At 47.5% G+C, this 21,059-nt stretch overlaps 1 pseudogene; it reads left to right on the top strand.

Annotated features, from left to right (window-relative positions):
- Positions 1-8,090: 8,090 nt before the first annotated feature.
- On the top strand, positions 8,091-8,183 carry LOC123381052 (annotated as a pseudogene).
- Positions 8,184-21,059: the final 12,876 nt, after the last annotated feature.

The following is a 21,059-nucleotide window of genomic DNA, read 5'->3' as shown; positions in this document are numbered from 1 at the left end:
TGTCCTTAAAAATAGCATTCCATTTTTGAAATGATTCAGAATTCACGTGTCAAGGTCATTCACTGCACGACAGGGACAGCTTCTTCCGGAGAAGACTCACTTGGGAGGAGGCATTTGGGGTTGCTTGGCTCATAATAGGAGAGGCCTGACCTCTGAGGGGGTCGTCCCCTCCGCAGAGACTGGGTTCTGCTCTGTCATTTCACCGTTTTCACTCAGAGGCATATCCAGATTGTCCCTAGAGCAGAGGGGGACTGAGCCCAGTGTGTTACTCACCGATCCCTGAATGCACAGGCGGTCTCCAGGCCTTCGGCCTTTCCTCTCCTCACTCTGCCTTCGCCCTGTCACTTCCCCGTGGCACCTTGAAGGTGCCATAGAGGCAGGGAGGAATGCAGCCAGGTCCTTAAAGTCAAGACCAAACCAGGAACTCCAAGCAAGCCATCAGAATTATGCCAGGCTGTCTTCTCTCTTTGTCCACTCAGCTTGCTACGTGCTCGTCCCCCGCGCCTCATCGGTCCCGAGCAGCTTGTAGTTTGGGATCCAGTTCCGCGATTTCAAGTTTGTTACCTCCCTCCCCAGCTCTCTTTTTTCCATTTCGGTGCCTGAGGATTGTCACCGGAGCCCCCTTTGTCTGTCGGGCTGGTTTGGTCAGTCACGAGTGATGCCCTGCTTGTAACCCCAGTCCTACGCTAGAGGCCGGTAAAACAACACCTTCTTCCTTCGTATCTTAAAATTCCACCCAATGTTCAAAGACGAACTCAGCTTCCACAGGTGAAATAATCTCTCTGTTCTCCATACCAGTAATTTATTTGTATTTCTCTTGTGTTATTTACTCACACATCCCCCCCCCCACACACACACACACACAAAACAGCATAAGTGCCTCCATATCATTTATTTCTCGATTTGGTTCTCTTCAAGAGCAAACTTTTATCTCTTTGTTTTTCCCTCCAGCAGCCTTTACTATGCATGAGATGGAGAGGCTGCCTGGGAAAATGCCCATCGAGTTGCAGCAAAGTGGTCCAATGAGCAGGAAATTAAGAGACATACTCTAATTGTCTTACTTTGCGGAAGTCTCTAACTTGCGGTGAGCTGACGGTAAGTGAAAAAGCTCTCCTTTCAGCGCAACGAGAATCAAAAGTACTGAGCTTCATACCCCAACTCTTCCTGTTCCAGTGGGAAGCATATCTGGGTTTTGCTTTTCTCATCTTCATCAGAGCCTGGAACAGTGTGTAAGCATGCACAGGTTACCTGTGTTCACTGTTTTGCAATATATACTGGTGATCTAAGTGTCTCTAAATCTTTGGGCAAGAGCACCCAAATGCATATCATCTTGGAGGCTTACAGTCTTTTGTTAAAATGTTTTTAATATTTTATTTATTTGAGAGAGAGAGGGAGAGAGAGAGAAACGGAGCACAAGTCGGGGAGAGGCAGAGAGAGAGGGAGACATAAAATCCAAAGCAAGCTTCAGGCTCTGAGCTGTCAGCACAGAGCCTGACAAGGGGCTCGACCTCACGCACTGCAAGATCATGACCTGAGCCGAAGTCGGATGCTTAACCGACTGAGCCGCGCAGGCGTCCTGCTGGAGGCTTCTAGTCTTGAGTCAGGAATCTGTATCGTCCTGCCTTTCTCCTTTTGGATGGAAATGAACGTTAATCAATGTAATGGAAATTATTACCTTTTGGATTTCAGGCTATCATGTGTCTCTACAGGCTGAGATCGACAGAGAAAAGCTATTGCCCTGGGGTGGGGTCCTATGCATCCCATCCACAGACCAGACCCAAAAAGAGTTGTTTTTATGTGTTGTTTCTATATCTTCTACCAGAAATCATGCAGGTTTTATGTTCCATTGGCTCCCAGAAGTGGCAGTTAATTTTGCTAGAAGTAGCAATGAGTTTTTGTCTCCCACGGAGTTGAAGGCAAAAGATTCTAGAATGCTAGTAAATGTATTATGATTTTAAGTAGCTCCCATGCATTAAACCGTCATCACTAGACTGATGAGTAACTTTTGTGCAAAATTTCCCAACTTGCGAAAAGACCCCGTGGTCAAGTAAGTTCAGGAAATGCTACATAGCGATTCCTCGCCCTTGAAAAATCACAGTGAAGGAAGCTTAACTATGTGTGTTAAGTTTAGATAAAAGACTGAAAATTCCCAAGGAAAAGAAACTGAGTTTATTTCATTTAATCTGGTATTTTTCCAAGCTTGGTTAGCACAGATAATGCATGATGATCTCAGGGAACTGGTTCCTCTTAGTACATATGTTGGATATGTTGCCCGAGTGAATATCCTCTTGGTAATTTACAGAACTCCATACCTCTCTCTTCAGTAGGCAAGGCGTGTTTGTTACTTCAGTATAAGATAATAGCTCATGACAGATAAGCCTCCTAAGAGCGGACAAATCCATTGGTTCGTAGTTGGGCTTTTTCTCAACTTCAAAAGGCCCAAGCCATAAGCAGCACTTACTCAATCTGCTTCCAATTTGCACATTCTAAACACAATCTGGCTCTCAGGTAAAGGGATGATTACAAAAAAAAAAAAAAAATCTTTTTTTTTCCATAGAAATCTGCCTTTTATAAATGTCTTCAATACTCTGGCTCCAGATAAATCAGAAATACCCCAAGAATAACCGTCTTTCGAGAAGTTTGGCTTTTTCATTACGGTCTCTAAGAAAACATCCTAAGATTTGACTCCCGAGTTGACGGAGATTCAAGTTGGTTTCATTCCATCTATTCAGTCCTAATTCCAACACGGAAAAAGAATATTAGGGAGAATGGAGGTATTCTGAATAACATCTGGGGAGCAGAGAAAGAAATAAAAGATTGGATTTAACTGCGCCGTCGAGGAATTGATGACCTAGCAAAAGTGAATCATGACTGTTGGTCATGTCTACTCATGGTCAAATGGGACAGGACAGGAGAACAGCCCAAGTCCGGCCGGGTCTGTGCCTCGAAGCACCATGGGGGAATGGGAGGAGCTTATTCCCAGCCCGCCTTTTCTTCTGACAGCCCTTTACATCTGGTAACTTGCAGTTCCTCCCATGATATCACCCCCATCCAATTACCCTCATCCTCTCTCATTTCTCTTCCCCTTTTTAATCAAGACCAGCTCTCAGGAAAAGTGCTTTCAAACTACGGTTCACATACCTGCTGAAACGGAGGACTTTATCCTTCCCAGGAGTCTTTGTGAATCGGCGTGAAATAGCATCTCCCAAGACTTCCTGGCTGGCCCAGCGTAGCCCCATCTCAGCTGTTTACAGTGAGCGTCCAGATATCTTCCGATGACCCGCCTCCCCTTCAGTGATAGCTTTTCTTATGATTTATCCTGTCCCACATTTTTCCTATGTGGCAGGCACCGTATTGAGTGTCCTGTTTTTGAATTCTGCCAATAACCTATGAGGTCGAGCAGTAGGTCCATTTTAAAACGGGGGACAGTCAGAGTTAATTCCCAACTGTCGGAGGGCACAGCTGGCGGCTGCACTGAGGGAGGTTCCGTCAAACTCCAAACATGTGCTTTCGATGGCTCTGTAGACACTCGCAAGGAGCCCAGCCCCGCAAGGCTGTCAGTACTTCTGACCTAGCAGCTGGAGCAGGTGGTGGGTGTACCCTGGGGCTTACCGAACCCGCTCAGCCACCCACATAGGTCAGCCTCTCGGACCCTCTTTGTCCAGGGTCCTCTAAGTATACGGGATCGCTGTCAACCCCTGCCATCGGGTCTCTGGAACCTGGGGCGAGTGATCATAGCTTGGCACTCCACTCTGGAATCTTCTTCCTGGTCTCCTCTCCCGGGATGCTACCCTGGCTCTCAAGCACCTGTTTCCTGACTCTGTTAGCCCTTCTCTTCCTCCTGAGCCCTTCTTTTCCTCATGTTCACTCTTGGCTAGGGGGAGGTAACAGGAAAATCTAGTTTTCATAGAGGCTGTCTCCGTATTTCCTCAAATCACATTATACAGGGGTATACGTGTGAGTGTATATGCGTACATAAATTTATATTCACACATATAGATCTCTCTATGTGAATGCCCATGCATGTGTGCACATTCACATACACACACACACAAAATATATAGACCACCCAATGGTTGATGAACAAAACTGTCCTGGCCATTCTATTACCCTGAGCAGTGTTCAAGTGATACTTCCTGGAGCCTGGGGAGTTGCCGGCTAATATTAACACTGTGCTAGTCACATTTTTCTTTGTCGTCAACAATGTGCAACAGACTTCTTAAATTTTGGTAAATATTTATTTACTTTTGAGAGAGAAAGAGACAGAGACAGAGACAAAGAGACAGAGTGTGAGCAGGGGAGGGTCAGAGAGAGAGGGAGACAAAGAATCCGAAACAGGCTCCAGGCTCGGAGCTGTCAGCACAGAGCCCGACGCGGGGCTCAGACTCACAGACCGCGAGATCATGACCTGAGCCGAAGTCGGACGCTTAACCGACTGAGCCACCCAGGCGCCCCAGCAATGTGCAACAGACTTCTGAATGGTTAAGTAACCGGATGAAAACTTTTACAAAACTTTTGGTGACTACAGTCAATGTGAAGAAGTGGGTCCCACCCCAGCAGCACTCCACAAATTCGGCATCCAGTAGATACTTCTAGAACACCGACACATAACAGTCACCAGGACAGGCACTGGGGATGCAAAGTTGGAAAGACATGGTTCCTAGCCTCAGCGGGCTGACCTCCATAAGAAGACAGACGAGCACAACATTGCCATGTAATCATAATATCGGTCCCATGTCTGAGGGTCCCAGTGAGGGCAGTGGGCACAGAGAGGACTATTCATTTACTCATGAGGTGAAATTGTTTTTGTTTTTGTTTTTGTCTTTTTATAATTTGCAAATGTTTGGTTTCCCAAACTAGATTTGAAGCCCTGGAAGAGAAAAGAAATTCAGCATTCCGTGTTCTCCTGCTCTCTGCGTTAGCATTCACACGGTCACCTACCTAGAGCCAAGCGCTAAGTCCTAAGGCAGGCTACTTCCGTGTTGCATAAGGAACAATATTGAGTCGCCTCCCAAAGGTGCTTTAAGGACAAGCTAGTAGAAATGAGGCCAAAGTGTTTTGTCAGTAAAAGTTTAAGACGGCTGCAGAAATACTTCGCCACACACTAGTGGAGGAGAAAAGGGCAAGGTTTCTAGAACAACTTTCAGATCACAGTGACACTCTTGGGTTTGAGAAAGTAGGAAAACCCACCGTCAGGCACTGGCCACAGCACCCAGGGACCAAGGAGCCACGAAGCGAATCCTGGAGAAACCAGGACCGCGGAAGGACGCCCTGCCCCTGGCTGGAGAAGGTTGGAGAAACACTGGCTCTCACTGCAGGCATTTTGGAGAACAAATCGAGGGGTCAGGATGCCTGGACAGAGCTTTGCTTACAGCACCCTTAGGTGGGGAGGGGAGTTTTTTGTCCAGCCAGCACTCACCTGGCTCCCAAAAGGCAAATGTAGACTCAAAGATATGACCATCCAAGGTGGTTTGGGGTGCGTGGCCAGTCCCGCTTGGCAGTCACCCTCCCCAAATTAAGGTTCCACTTCCGCTAATCCCCACACAAGCCCACAGCACGTTGTTCCAGAACCCTGATTGAAGCCGCCTGCCTTGGGCGGATTGTTGAATAGTGTCGACTAACAGGGAACTGATGTCACTGGCATAAAGCAGACCACAGCTCTGAACCCCGAAAACCCATTCCGGCATCTGCTCTTAAAACACCGTTTCATTGTTTTCATGAATATCTTAATGAATGCATAAGTAATAATCCATGAAACGTAGAGGCCTGTACGTCATATTTGTGAAAGGGTATCATTTAACCTCGTGGATTCTATGAACATGCTCAGAATTCTTTAAATTATACAACAGAAGAGTTGTGTCATTTCCTGTGACTCAGAATTGCTGTCCTTTCTTTGACGGCCCATCATTTGCTTTCAACCTCGCTATCTTGCAATTTTCTATTTGCCTGCATTTATCTTCCACGAGATTGAATTTCTTGAAGGCAGAAAATGTCTCTTGTTCAGTACCTTGTTCTCAGCTTGGCACACACAAGTGGGTGCTGAAGTGTCGGTCGAATGCATGAGTAAATGTTTAGTCTGCTTACACGATAGGGTAGGGTCTTGGGCTTGTAATAGGATTCTCAGCCAAGCCAGGACGGCTTTTGGCTGCAACTGTTTTTCACGCGAGGGAGGTCTTGCCCTCCTGTGTTGTGCTCACGATCATGGAGCCATGGAGGTTCCCGAGTACAGAAGTGCTTCCCATGCATGGCTTCTCTTTGTACGCTGGATGATGAATTTGTGAGCTGATGTAGATTCCAGTCTTCTCATCTCCTTCTTCTCTTCTCTTCTTATCTCCTCATGAAGGATAAGGGAAGCTGTGGTCCCGTCTTGCAGAATGAGAGGAGAAAAGCAAACTGCTTCCTCCCCTCCCCCGCCCCGCCCCTTTCCCCTCTCCCCTACCCCCGCCCCCCAGCCTTGCGTCATCAACTTTGGACTAAGTCCAGTGCCACCTAGCTGGGTCCCAAGCTCTTTCTTCTGGAAACTCAGCTAAGGAAGCCTGGGGCTCACATGAAGCTTCTAAGAGTCCTGCACGTGTGCTACGTTATTTGCAGTTAGGTCCTGGCTCTCCAAGCTGGCACACGAAGAGACAGAGCTCCTGTTCCTTATGGCACAAGAGCACCTTGGAGAGCAGAAAGCCAGGCGTGCAAAGGACAAGCCTTGCATGCGTGAGTGCCGTGGACCTCCGAGAGCTGAACGCAGACTATTTTGTGTGTCCGTTTCCGGTTTCCCAAAGGTTCTCCTTCCCTCCTTTCTGAGTGGATGGAATCCCCCAAAGCCCTCCCTCTGGTCACGGCTTCACCTTTGGAAAGTGTCCAGCTTGCCGTTTCAAATGAGAAAGGAGACTGGGCTTCCTCTAACCCCCACCCCCCCCCACCCCCCGAAAATGAAGCACATCGTTTTTCAGCCTCAAAATACCTCTGTCAAGTGAGAGTGACATGGGAATGGCTTGAACAAGATCCAGAGACAGGTTTTCGGACACTGCCACCCGCTAAGAACTTTGGTACCTTGGAGGATCATAAGTTCAAAATAGCTTTACAGGCTCATTCCATCACTAAATCTGAGCGGGGAAACAAAAGAACTAGTCACGTGAGAACTGTGCCCAACACGTTTTTTTTCCAGACGTTTTTTAGTTGGTGGTGGTGCAATTCGGGGGGAAGTTTGGAGGAAGGGAAGAAAGCCTTTGGTGATTCAGCAAATTTTTCAGGTTTCTTACTTAGAACCTATATTAGTCAGGCTAGGATTGTGCAGGCTGCTGTAATGACTAATCCCCAGATCTCAGGGGTTTAAAGCCACAGAAGTCAATTTCTACTTCTACTACATGTCCAGCACCGAACAGCAGGCGCTTCTGCTCTTCGTAATTGCTAAGGGACCCAGGCTGATGGGGGCTCCGTCATTTCATGACCACCAGCGTCACACAGAGTTTCAGAGTTGGCTGGGGCAAGGTCACTTCTGCTCATATGCCTTCAGCCACAGCAAGTCACACGGCCACAGCCAGCTTCAAGGGAGGTGGGGTTATGCACCCAGAGGCGAGCCCTGGGTGGGACTTGATCCCCAAATCCTGTCTCAGGCATCCTTTTCTATGCTGAGCCAAATTTAAAATAGTCACGTGGCACAGAAAGAATTGAAAACAAGCGTAGCCTTGTTTAACTCTGATCTGGAATTGAATGACCATGTCTATAATAGACAGTTAAAAATGTCTCTACAGAGGACTCAGGTCTCGGATCTGCGGAAAGAGTATGTTTGGGAAGAATCTATTGACGCGGTGCCTCCAATCAATCAGGAATATACTCTATGAGAAGGCACATGGGTGATAGGCCAGCTTATACGGGGCCAGTAAAAATGAAAATGTTCCAGCTTGAGTTGTCTCGGGAAGCTGTGCGTGCAAGGTTCATGCCGCCGGATGCGGAGTCTCTGAAGAAGATTTTTTTTTTGGTGTGAACAAGTCATGTTAGGTTTCCTTTGTTAACCTTAGTTCGTAAGATTGCTACCTGCACACATGTTGGTCACTTTCAGACCACCAGCGAATCCCTTGAAAACGTCACGCCGTGGCGCTCCCTCGGGCAGCACGTCCTTTGAAAACGGTACAGAGAAAGTTAGCATGGCCCCTGCGTAAGGATGACAGGACGACTCCAGAAGCTTTTTTCCGGGGGGGAAGATGAAGAACAGTCTACGGGCTGGAGAGTTGTGTTGGTTGCACAACACCGGGGATGTACTCGATGCCATTGCTGTAATAGTTAACAGGGTAAATTTTATGTATGTGTGAGCCCACTAAAAATATCATGTTACACTATAATATTTTGGACATAGTAGGTTAAATAAAATGTATTATTAGCATTTGAAAAAAATTAGGGGGCTCATTAAACACAGCTGGGGCAGACATCTGCACTACAAAAGGCCATTAATAACTGGCCATTAATTACGACACTTCATTTCGAGCATCTAATGCATGACAAGTACAGGTCTAATAATTACAGATGTAGTAGCTCACTGATGCCTTACGAGGACACGGATGGAGTTATCCTTCTCTCCAGTTTTACAGATGAAGAAACAAACCCTTAAAGAAGATGACTGGTCCAAGGTCGCGTGGCTGACAGGGACAGGGCCAGGATCAAACCCAGGCTGGCTGGCTGGCCCCAGGTCTTTGTTGTCACCCAGTCCCCAGCGGGGACTGCCCGCGGAAGCAGCAAGTTGAGGCAACCATGAGTCCATAGCCCCGGGCTGGCACAGGGGGGCTGGTGCCCTAAGCCCTGGGTCTCCCTGAGCCCTGCTTGGTGACCAGGGCAGGCATCCCAGCCACGTCCTCAGGAATGGGGGACAGACAGTGCTCAAGCCCAGGCCAAAAAGATGTAAAAATTCTGTTTCATTGTTGGCTTCTTCGCTGGAGGAATTGATCCGTCCACAGCTACACGTCAGCGAACGCAGACCGCCCTTCTGCAGGGGAGTTCCTGGTACACCCAAAGGTGGGGGCTTTAGGACCCACTCCTCACACCCAGAGGTGGAGTTGGCAAGCAGCCTGTGGGGCAAGAGTCCCATCACGGGCTAGGGAGTGAGTTAGGGTTAGGGTTAGCCATTGGGTTGCTCAGTTTGCTGATGGTCACGAGCTACACCTTGACCCTAGGCTGACAGCGGTGATGGAAATGAAGGCTTTGGTTAGCCCAAGTCCCATCGGGAGGGTTGGGGCTGAGAGGACTCACATCCACCCTCACCTGTTCCCTCCCTCACCCAGCCCCTCCCTCCCTGTGCCCATCCACACCCCTTCGCTCATCCAGCCCCTCCCTCCGTTTGCCCACCCACACCCCTTCCCTCATCCAGACCCTTCCTTCCTATGCCCACCCACCCCCAGCAAACCTCTCCCTCCCTGTGCCTACCCACGCCCCCTTCCTTGCCCACCCTCTCCCCATGCCAACCTACACTCCTCAAGTCCCTGAGTTTAGAGTTCTGAGCCAGCTCAGGTGGACAGTTGGATGCCATCTGATGAACACTCACCCTTTCTTGGACAGCCACCTCTGCTGCTGCCTCTCCCCTACCTGCCCATGTGCAGACCTCTTCCCCCCCACCCCCAGCAAATATCTTCACTTCATCTCACAGAAGCGTGGAGGCACGGGAACTGCGACACACTCCTGCAGGTGTGAAGATGAGGTCACAAACCTTTAAACTGAGTTGCAGCAATAATGGAAGAGATAGAAGGCGTTTATGTACAAATACTCTTCCTTTTCACAGCACAGACATGCTTCTTTCTGTTATCGCTTCTAATTTAAAAGTGTTCAGGGAGCTTCTGAAGGCCACAGACTATAAGGAAGAGCTAGACTGGTTTTATTTTCCTTCGGAAATTGTCCTCTTGTCTGTCAGCCTAGCTGACTGTCAGCTCTGAGGACCGAAGCAGTGGCTTTTATCTTTGATTTTCGCCCCTGTTCCTTGACTTACCCAGGCACGCTCCTCTGTGAGCCGTTCCCCGGGTCACTCTTGCTTTCAGAACTTTGCCTTTCAAGGCTGACTTCTCCAACCACTGAGGCCACATTTGCTCCCCTACCCCCAACCCCCATCCCTGTCTCTGTCGTTCCTGCTCTTTTTCCTGACACATATTGTAATCATGTATTTGTTTGTTATCCTTCTTTTCCTGCTAGAACATTAGCACCTTGAGGGCACGGACTTGCATTTTGTTCACTGCTATAACCCCAATGCCTAGAATAGGGACTGTTGAATGAATGAATGAATGAATGAAGGGCGAATGAATGAATGAATGGTTATAGGAATTACCCATCCCGAACAATCCATGTACTTAGACATTTCCATGCCTATCTTCTCCACTGAAATGCCGACCGGATATATCACCTCATTTGGCTGTTTAAGAAGGATGACCAAAGAACATGGCCCCAGAAACTGCCCTTGGCGTTTCTCTCCCCCACAGATGTAACTCAGTAAAAGGTACCATCAGGCACCCAGACACTCAAGAAAAATCTGGGCATCATCCTTAATTACATTCCCTCCCTTACACTCACATCCAGTCCGTTGGCACAACCTGCTAGCTTTACCTCCAAGACAAATCTCTGCTGTGTTAGCTTCTCTCCATGTCCCTGTACTTTCTAACCCAAGCCACACTACCAGAATTTCTCACTTAGATTAGACACAGGCTTCTTTTTTTTTTTTTTTTTTTTTAATTTTTTTTTTTTTTCAACGTTTATTTATTTTTGGGAGAGAGAGAGAGACAGAGCATGAACGGGGGAGGGGCAGAGAGGAGGGAGACACAGAATCGGAAACAGGCTCCAGGCTCCGAGCCATCAGCCCAGAGCCTGATGCGGGGCTCGAACTCCCGGACCGCGAGATCGTGACCTGGCTGAAGTCGGACGCTTAACCGACTGCGCCACCCAGGCGCCCCTAGACACAGGCTTCTAACTGTTCTCTCTACACTCATGTCCTTCTATGACCCCTGCCTTCTAAGGCACACCAAATGATCTTTTAAAAATGCAGAGCAAATCGTGTCACTTCCCTGCAGAAAATCCCTCCATGGCATGATCTACCACAGCATGTAGACCAGGATTCAAGCTCCTTACCATGGCCACCCAGGTCCCACACCATAGGCTCTGCCTCTCACCTTGCCTGCTATTCACGTTCCTGTTGAATACCTTCCTGTCCCTACGTTCCACCCACGTCTTTCTAGAGCAACTTAAGCTCATTCCTGCCTGTGGACCCTTGCTCCTCTCTCTCCCTTCGGGTGTTCCCAAAGCTGGCTTCCTTCCCACAGTGTCTCACTGTGACCACGGCCTCCTTGGTGGTACCCAATCTGACCTCCCCTGTCGCCGATCTGAACCACAATATCCCCACCCCAGTTACTCTCTCTCGACTCGTCCTATCCTACATTTCTTTGCTTCCTAACACTTGTCGCTATCTGAAATCACCCCACGTAAATTTGTTTGCTTGTTTATTTTCTGTCTCCCATACCGTACCATCCTGCCCTAGATAGTGTGTAAATTCACCTCCGTGCCAGCATGAACCTTGGCCGTACAGTTTATAGTTCACCACTGTATTCCTAGTGCCTAGAACAACGCCAGGCTCCAAGCAGATGGTCAAGAATGTGAATATACAGCCAAGAGTGACAGAGAGATCTGGAGTTCATGGGAGAGAAACCCAGGGGCTGGCAGAATACCTTCACTTGGGAAGACTGAAGTAGACATCAGGAGACTCCATCATGAAGGAGCTGGGGTTTAGACAGGTGCCCAGACAGGTACCAGGCTAGAGTTTCAGGGACATAGTGACCGGACAGGAAAACCCGACCTTGAGGGAGTAGGGAACCAAAGTAGAGGTAGGATGAGCCAGACATCTAACTGACTAATGGCCAGCAAAGCCCATCCCCCTTCCAGGAATCCTTACCTACAACCTGACCTAGGCCCAGTGGCTGCAGATGCGATGACAAGTAAGCATCCATAAAGAGGCCACCAGCGTCCGAAGAACGAAGATGTAAAAGTTCTTTACATTCCCGAACGACTGGTGAACACCTTGTATCTCCCCGGCTGGCTTTCTGGTTTCTCATTTTCTTCTCCTGAATTGAAAGATGTCCTGTTCTCATCCTCCCAGGCCATTTGTGCTCAGCTAAGTTCCCAGTCCCGTGTCTTCCATTGCCACCCATGTCTTGGCATAACGCACAGAAGAGTCACCATGTACTAACATAGCCTTATGAGTAGACAGTTCGCTCCTTAAAGAGGCCCGGTGAAATCGGGACTAAATAGTACCATCTAGCCGCTTAGTGAATGAGTGTGACTACATAATCTCATATGAGGAGCAAACAGAGAGATTAATTTAAAGGAGTCTTGTGTGACCTGTCCTTGGTGACCAAACGTTTTTTTTTGGGGGGGGGGGGTGTAAACAATCCTGTTGCTGGGTTCAAGTCTCCAAAATAGTCAGCAGGCAAAAGGTTCTCGTCTGTTTAATAACAGTCCTGGATCTGTCAGTTCAGCTGCCAACCCCAATTTGTAAGGTCTCTTCTGTAAAGATTGCACAATTGTACTTGTTTTCTGACGACTGTGGGCTGGCTAATGGCTGCTAATACATCAGCTGCCCAGTGACTCAGCAAGGCTTTAACAGAGCGGATTCCTTCCTCCCTGAATCTGCTGCAGGAAAATGGTAACTTTCTTTGTCCGTTTGCTCCTTTGGGCCGCTGCTGAGAACTCACAAAAGAATGCATTGTATGGAGCATCCCATCTTCAAAGGACCCACTCCTGCCTTTTGAAACAATTCAGTTGGACCTTGAGGGCATTATGCTAAGTAAAATAAGTTGGGAAGAGAAAGGCAAATAGTGTATGATCTCGCTTATATTTAGATCTAGATCTAGATCTAGTGGAATCTAGAAAAGTCGAGCTCATAGAGATGTAGAGTAGAATGGTGGCTGCCAGGGGTTTGGGGTGTGGGGGGGGAGTGGGGAGATGTTGGCCCAAAGGTACAAACTTCTACTTAGAAGATAAACAAATTCTGGGAATCTAACATTTAACATTGTGACTGTAATTAACAATACGGGGGTCACGTGGGTGGCTCAGTCCATTAAGCGGCCGACTTCGGCTCAGGTCATGATCTCTTGGTCCGAGCCCACTGTTGGGCTCTGTGCTGACAGCTCGGAGCCTGGAGCCTGCTTCGGATTCTGTGTCTCCCTCTCTCTCTCTGCCCCTCCCTGCTCGCACTCTGTCTCTCTGTTTCATAAATAAACATTAAAAAAATTTTTTTTAGGGGCGCCTGGGTGGTGCAGTCGGTTAAGCGTCCGACTTCAGCCAGGTCACGTTCGAGCCCCGCGTCAGGCTCTGGGCTGATGGCTCAGAGCCTGGAGCCTGTTTCCGATTCTGTGTCTCCCTCTCTCTCTGCCCCTCCCCCGTTCATGCTCTGTCTCTCTCTGTCCCAAAAATAAATAAACGTTGAAAAAAAAATTTTTTTTTTAAATTTTTTTAAAAGGATACTGTATTATGTACTTGAAAGTTGTCAAGGTCTTAAATGCTCTCACCACACACGCAAAATGATAATTATATGAGAAGATAGAGATAGTAATTAACATTATTGTGGTAATCATCTTGCAATATCTACACATGTATCAAAATCATCATGTCCGCTTTAAACTTAGATATGTTTCTATGTGTATATAAACTGCACTCCATTTTGTCAACTATTTGAGATCAAGAGGAAGAGTAAAAGATTTTTTTTTAATTTTTCCTCACTTTAGAATGTTCACACTTGGATTTGGGCTGGTGAACTTGAAAGTCTCCTCTTTCTTCTGTGTAAAATGTGCTATCATTTAGCGGAGACAGAGAAGCTGGCCAGTCGTGGGTGAATCAGGGTTGAGGGTTTACCACGGAGGCACAGTAGGCGGGCAGTGATTAGAAAATCAGGAACAACTAAACAATCAGCTGGCCCTGTGGAACCTTCACGATGTGACGGCCACTTGGCAAGGCACGTGTGTTCCTCTCAAAGAGAAGAACTCAGCTTTGCATGTATGACTATAGACTGGCAAAAGGTTACTCACATGGGCTTTCCTATCACTCATGAGATGCTTCACCTAATAAAAGGTCCCTTGAAACAACGTCACATCATTTGAAGGGGTGATTCACCTCCTATGTTTCTCAGGATCTGGCTGGAACAGAGGGCGTGAGGCAGGGATCAAGGTCGGCCTGCAGAACCGGAGGACAGGAAGCAGGAAGGGAAGCTGAAAACCCAACCAATCTCAGGTGCACAAGCTTCAGAATCACAGACCCGGAGCTGCACAAACCAAATGTGGCATCACAGGTGCCAGCCAAGCCTGCCAGCCAAGTCAGAGGTCCTGGGACAGGCTGCTTTGGAACCAGCAAGGGCCTCCTATTTCTTCCTCCTTCTCCATAACCCTTATTTTTATGTGGCCCAATATGCTGAAGACAGGCCGCATATTTGTTTTCCAAGGGCAAGAGTGTGTCTTTAGATTTTTTTCATAGGTACAGTCCAGACCTGGACGTATGAATGCTTTTCGTTAAGGGGAGCCTTGAAATATTGAACCATAGCTTTAGGTTCTGGGAAGAAAATCTCACCATTTTCCCTCCTCTGTTTGGGACGACGCTGTGGGTGCTGTTATTTGGGTGCCCCCTCTCTCAATGAGGGTACGGATGCCCTCCCAGTTATCCCAGTACTAACCATCACCCCATCCCTTTTCTTGCCACTCAAGAAATATTGGAACAAGTGATTTCTAATGAAATAAGAGTATTTCAAACCTTCAGACTTGCCCAGGGGTAACAAGTTCCTCATGTTACATTCTGATGTGCTGTTACTCCGAAGAAGCTCAGAGATGTTTTGTGGGCTGGCAGAGCTGGCACGGAAACCCACTAACTCTGACTCCAGTGGCTTGTCTCGGAGCTCCATGGATCGTACGCGTCGTGCAAATGGGCGTGTGTCGCCAGATGAGAGCCAGCAGAGTGTGCGTTCCATTGTATGAGGATCATGGACTCTGGAAAACCATTTCCCTGTCTTGCTTTTCACCTTGCTGACTTCCTCCCGAACACCCTCTCCCTCCTGTGTTTGCAACTTTGCTCATCATCTCCCCTAGCCCCAAAGGTTCTCTTCACCCTTCTTCATTGACTTCAAGGCTTACGTTGAGCGCCCACAGCTCTTCAAAGCCTTTCCCCGCTTCCCCGGCCCCGGAGGACCTTGCTCACCTCCACCCTGGCCACCTGCCATCTCCCCCACTTATCCAGGGCTTTTAAAATGTCCCTGGTGCTGTTAGATGTCTTCCAAAGGATTTTTGTGTCTTCCCATTGTGACATACACCATTTACAAGCAGGGATTGTGCCTTAAACGGTGGATTAATGAATTGCATTTGTTTTATTAATTATTTATTTCTTAAGTAATTTATTGCTCCCAATCTACAAAAGATTTGGGATAGCTCACAGAAATGAATATAATCGAGGAAGGTAAAATTTACAGATTAAGTAGTTCAAGTGAGGGAGAAAAACCACAAGAAAGGGGACATTTCACATCCCACCCACCCCACACAGTATCGAACCCTGGACCCTCACAAATACTCTGTTGCTACTAAGGATCCGTGAAGACAAGGCATCATAAAACTATTGGTCTGTCCCATTTGCATATCATTTTATAAGTTTTAAAGCTGCTCCCACTTATTATGTCATTGGGGTTAATGCATTCTCAGGAATATATTTTTGAACTTTGCTCTACGGACAAGGAAATCAAGACTCAGAGATGTGAAGTGACTTAGCCAGATTCACTAGCTGGCAAGTGGCAAGCTGGCATTTGAAACCAAATTTTCCTGATTCAAAATTCAGTGCCTCATCTGCCAGAAGAGCAAACCTTATATACAGAGGATGAGATGTGGAGAATGAGAGCATTACTGGAAACTGAGGGGATACTGACAAGCCAGGAAGGAAGGAAGGAAAGAAGGAAGGAAGAAGGAAGAAGGGAGGGAAGGAAGGAGGGAGGGAGGGAGGGAGAGAGAGAGGGAGAGAGGAATCAGTTGTAGGCAAGGAACAAATGGAGATACCTTATAATCTTCCAGAATCAAGTGTTTACATAGGAATGTAATGACCCTTAGAGGGGATGGGTTTATGGAACAGAATCACAGAGAAACCGACTCAGAGTGAGATTGAGGGAGCTGCTTGGTGCCCTCTGGGGAGCTCTGGATTCACAGATTCAGGACATTTATTATCACAAGTCTGTTATCAGTTGTCACTATTGGTGTTTACCTTCAATCAGAATGTGATCTGAACGTTCTAGAGTAGAAGAAAGCCAAGGGAAGACTGTTGACCCAATTCCTTACCCATCTGCTCTGAATGATAAAGGTGGAAAGCAGAATAAGTAAACTGAATCGATGATCCATCAACGTGACATCCTGTTGAAAGAACTCTTGGTAGTACCATAAAAGAGATAAAGAAGTTTCCTTCAGTGTCTAAAAGGAGATATAACCACCAATATTGGGGACAAGAGTTTTCATGGTTTGATTAAAACTTTATCTTTTTCTAGGCATTCTCTCCCCCCCGAAGTCCTATCAGCTGAAAGGAGGCATCTACTATCCAGGGCTTCCGGCACCTGTACCCTGGGAGCCAGTTGTGCGGCTGGTGATCATGTACCTAGTACCCCAGACCAGTGCTGAGTTCTCCAACATTCTCAAGTCTTGTCTTCCCGGAGGGAAATGGACCCCGGGTGCTTTCCATGAGACCACAGCGATCATTCTAAAATACAGCTCCTCAGGAAGCCCACAAGCATCTTGAGAAATAGGATAAACATTTAAAAAAGTAGTCAGTTTACTTGAAATTTGAGTGAGCATGAAATTCATTTAAACTTAAAGTAGTAGGGCAATTGGAATAATAATAACAAATCAAGTATGGAAACATTACTTGTACACATTTTTGCTCAGTATTGGGCTAGGTCCTACAGTAACTGGATTCCTTGCCTTTGAGGGGATTAGAGCTTTGCTAGATAGTCACCTATTCCCAGCCTGCTCCTTCTTTGGGTTTGGACCAGCTAATGTGCCGTCTGGACAAGGGCATCTAACTTAGGTCCTGGTTAGGTCCTCAGATTCTGCCCTCGTTGACCTCTTGTGGGAAGAATGCATTAACCGAAGTAAAACAAGAGAAAAAAAGCCAAAGACCGCAGAGCAACAGAAGCTGCATTGGGTGGCATGGGACACGCGTGCCCCAGGGAATCAGAGAACCGAGAGCTCATGCAAAGGGACATCGCAGGAAAGGCGGCTGGAAGACGTAGGGGCAGAGGTCAACAGGCAGGTGCCAGAACTCCAGCCCCCCACCCCGTTCCCTGCTGTCTGTGTGACCTTGGAAACATTGCTTGACCGCTTATGACAGTTTCTTCATTAAATACAAATCAAGGTTTCACGGCAGCTTCTGAAGCGATGGCAGAGGGCAGCATAAATTTAGAAAATGTTACTGGGCAGGAAATTAACCATATGGGAATTTGCTGCTAGTGACAACTCCGTGCTGGGGAAGCATTTATTTTTAGACATGCTAAACCTTTACAGTTTATGTCGGAGGATTCAGGGAAGGAGTATGGATTTTTCCTGGCGGGATGAAGAGAGTTCCAGAGTGGGAGTCATCACTTGACCTGTGTGATCTACTTTAGCTGATTGTTCAGTGAAATGTTCCACAGGGCATTTCCCTACTTCCTGGCCAAATTCACAGCTGGAGGGGTGAGAGAAACATCAGAGACCTCTTCTGAGAAGACTGTTGAGTAACCGTGATCAGGGGCGTGCCAGGCGACAGAGGCCCCCAGGGGAACAGCCATCCGTGCTGCTGTGGGAGGGTGGGAGGGAACAGGGGCTTCCAGAGAAGTAGGGCTGGGGGGCTGGGGTGGGGGGTGGGGAGCAGTCGAGGGAGCCTGCAACCCTCCCTGGAAGGAGCGCAAGGGGCACGTCGCGAAACTGAGAAATGATTACTCTCGGCTCATCAGAGATGGCTACTCCAGGCTCTTCATGGAAGTTTCTGCACCCCCAGCCTAACTGTGTGCCTGATTTCTGGGGCTCTGGGGCTGGAACGGAATCTGCTGGGGCAGATTCCTGATGTCCCATCCAGTGCTCGCTCAGCTGGTTCGACAGGGGAGCCCAGAAAACTGAACAGATGCTCGTGAACCCATCAGGGCTTTAAATGTCGTAATAAAACAGTGGTTTAGACCAGATTAATAGCGGCCTTATGTAATTCGTAGCAGGGACTAAGTCCCTATTAGTACAATATGAATTTTTTATTGCCTCAAATGACCACATACTTCTGTTCCTAGATTCTGTATACCACAGAGAAAAGCCAAAGCACTCCAACAGAAGAACAAAAGGCAGTAACACAAACCACTTTCCCTACGTGCTTTGTCTCCCTTAGACCACTGACGCTTTCTTTTTCCTTATTGGAATTCTCACTGTTTATCGAATTAATCTCTCTCTCTCTATGTACACAGATGGAGATGATGTAGATATAGATTCCCTCTTTATATTACATTTCTTTTTTTTTTTTTAATTTTTTAACGTTTATTTTTGACACAGAGAGAGACAGAGCATGAACGGGGGAGGGTCAGAGAGAGGAAGACACAGAATCTAAAGCGGGCTCCAGGCTCTGAGCTGTCAGCACAGAGCCCGACGCGGGGCTCGAACTCACGACCGCGAGATCCTGACCTGAGCCGAAGTCAGCCGCTTAACCGACGGAGCCACCCAGGCGCCCCTATGTTACATTTCTTAAATTGAAGTGCAGCAGACACACAGTGGTACCTGAGTTTTAGGCACACGCCATGGTGACTGGATAAGTCGACGGATCATGCTAGACTCACAAACATAGCTGCCACCTGTCACCACACAACGTTATCACAATACCAGCGACTACGTTCCCTACGCTGTGCCTCTTATTCCTGAGACGTAACCATTCTGTAAGTGGAACCCTGTACCCTTCTCTCCCCTTCACCCGTTTCATCCACCCCTCCACCCCCTCCCCTCTGGCAGCCGTCAGTCTATTCTCTGTATCTATAGATCTGATTCCACTCTTCGTTTGTTCGTTTATTATTATTTTTTCTTTTATAGCCTCCACACGTAAGTGAAATCATACGCCGTTTGTCTTTCTCTCTCCGACTTATTGCCCTGAGCGCAGTACCCTCGAGGTCCATCCGTGTCATCACAAATGGCAAGATCTCATCCTTTTTTGTGGCTGCGTCACATTCCATTGTGTATATACACCACATCTTCTTTACCATTCACCTGTCGGCGGACAGTTGGGCTGCCTCCACATTGTGGCCATCGTAAGTGATGTTGCAAGAAAGACAAGGGTGCATGGGTCTTTCTGAATACGTGATTTTATTTTCTTTGGGTAAATATTCAGTCGTGGATTTACCGGCTCTCACGGTGCTTCTCTTTTAATATTTTGAGGAACCTCCATACTGTGTTCCTCGGTGGCTGCACCAATTCACATTCCTACCAAGACTGCATGAGGGCTCCTTTTCCTCCGCCTCCTCACCGACACTGGCTATTTCTCGTCTTTTTGACACGAGCCATTTCCAATCCATTTCTGAATTGTCACCGTTCTCTAAACTGATGGCTACAGTGGCCATGACCTTCAGTAATAGGTCTGTAACTTTAATTATCCTCTAGCGCCACGGGACAGTGGTGCTTGGATTTTTGAACCTATCTGCATTCCTTCCTTGAAGTGTTCACATCCACTGCCTTTATTATTTGTTGTTCCAAAGAGGCCTTCGCTAAGGAATTGTCAGATACCTTTTTCTAATATGGCACCTACCAGAGAAATGTCCTGGTATTTTCAGCAAATCTAACAACCTTGGAGCCATGTTCTGCCACCGTCCTTTGAGTCCTTCTGTTTGCAAGACCACCTCTGTCACCCCAAACCCGAACAGCTCTTGGGCAAACAAATATTTTCCCAGGTTTCCAGGGACTTCCCTTCCGCCCTGTTATGGGGTTACATTTTCTTCCGTTTTGAAGTTTGTCATCTAGACTTCCCAGTGGTTAATCTTTTCCCCTTTTTTATCTTCAGTTTTTACCATTTTAATGGTCTTCTCTGAAAGCCACATCTCGCTTTTTATTTAAGTAAAAAGCAGTGAAAATATGTTTTCCGGGGGCGCCTTGGTGGCTCAGTGGGTTAAGCGGTCAACTCTTGATTTAAGCTCAGGTCACGATCTCACAGTTCCTGGGATCAAGCCCCAGGTAGGGCTCTGTGCTGACAGTATGGAGCCTGCTTGGGATTCTCTCTCACCATCTCTGTCTCTCTGTTACTGCCCCCCGCCCCCCCGCTCTTGTGTGCACATGCTCTTTCGCTCTCTCTCTCTCTCAAAATAAGTAAACATTAATAAAAAGAAAAGATTTTTTCCAAATACAACTCAAATATGAATTAAAACTCTCTACTGTAACAAAAATCCCGAAGTAACATCAAAATGACAAGCACCCTTGGGGCGCCTGGGTGGCGCAGTCGGTTGGGCGTCTGACTTCAGCCAGGTCACGATCTCGCGGTCCGTGAGTTCGAGCCCTGAGTCAGGCTCTGGGCTGATGGCTCAGAGCCTGGAGCCTGTTTCCGATTCTGTGTCTCCCTTTCTCTCTGCCCCTCCCCCGTTCATGCTCTGTCTCTCTCTGTCCCAAAAATAAATAAACGTTGAAAAAAAAAATTAAAAAAAAAATGACAAGCACCCACTTACAGCTTGTTTCTTTGAAGCAAAAATCAGCACGTGCAAATTTTAAGGTATGGATGGCAGCGATCCGTTGTGAAGGGACTTGGTGGGGTCACATCGCCTGTTGACACTTCATGGGAGTGCATATCAACCTGCACAAACAAGGAAACCGAACCCTCCCTTCGGCTCTTTCTTGAAACTGGTTCCGTAAGTTGGCTCAGCGGCCTTAGGTCCCAGTGCTCTTATGCTCATTCGAGTTCTCTCTCGCTTTCTCAACTCCGCTTCCTCTTTGGGTTTTAGGCGTTGGCTTTCTCCCTCCTTTGTTCAGTGCAAACCCAGTTCTGGAAAAGACCAGTTTGATTTCACAGAACGCGCGTGCATTCTTTCTCATGCTCTTTCCCTTGAA

Source organism: Felis catus, chromosome D2 (genome assembly GCF_018350175.1).
Source record: "Felis catus isolate Fca126 chromosome D2, F.catus_Fca126_mat1.0, whole genome shotgun sequence".
Lineage (NCBI taxonomy): Eukaryota > Metazoa > Chordata > Mammalia > Carnivora > Felidae > Felis > Felis catus.
The sequence above is the reverse complement of the archived record's forward strand: the minus strand, read 5'-3'. Positions and strand labels throughout refer to the sequence as shown.